Raw genomic sequence first — 380 nt, forward strand, 5'->3', positions numbered from 1 at the left:
GAGAACAGTGTGGGATGCCTGAGAATTAAGTGAATTATTGGACTGAGGCATGAATCGAAGCTTATGCACTGCAGTAGAATTTCACATCAAATAATCCGATAGCTGAATACTGTATGGGTCTATCGGCACAGAATTTAGGGTGACCGCAGTATAACAACTAGTTATCGCTCAACTCTCGAGCAAAGCAGACGCGTTTGTCGCTACATGCTAAGAGCGGGAGTCGAATACGGTTCTTTTTTCGTTCAAAGCTACGGTCGAAGTATAAAACAGTGCATCGCTAGATTGTATCTCACGTTTCCGCGTGTCGTCGCGATACCGTGTCCGCCATGAATCGGCGCGAGAATACCTTTCGCATCGACTACGCGAAAGTACCAAAAAAA

This window comes from Aedes albopictus, chromosome 3 (assembly GCF_035046485.1).
Source record: "Aedes albopictus strain Foshan chromosome 3, AalbF5, whole genome shotgun sequence".
NCBI lineage: Eukaryota > Metazoa > Arthropoda > Insecta > Diptera > Culicidae > Aedes > Aedes albopictus.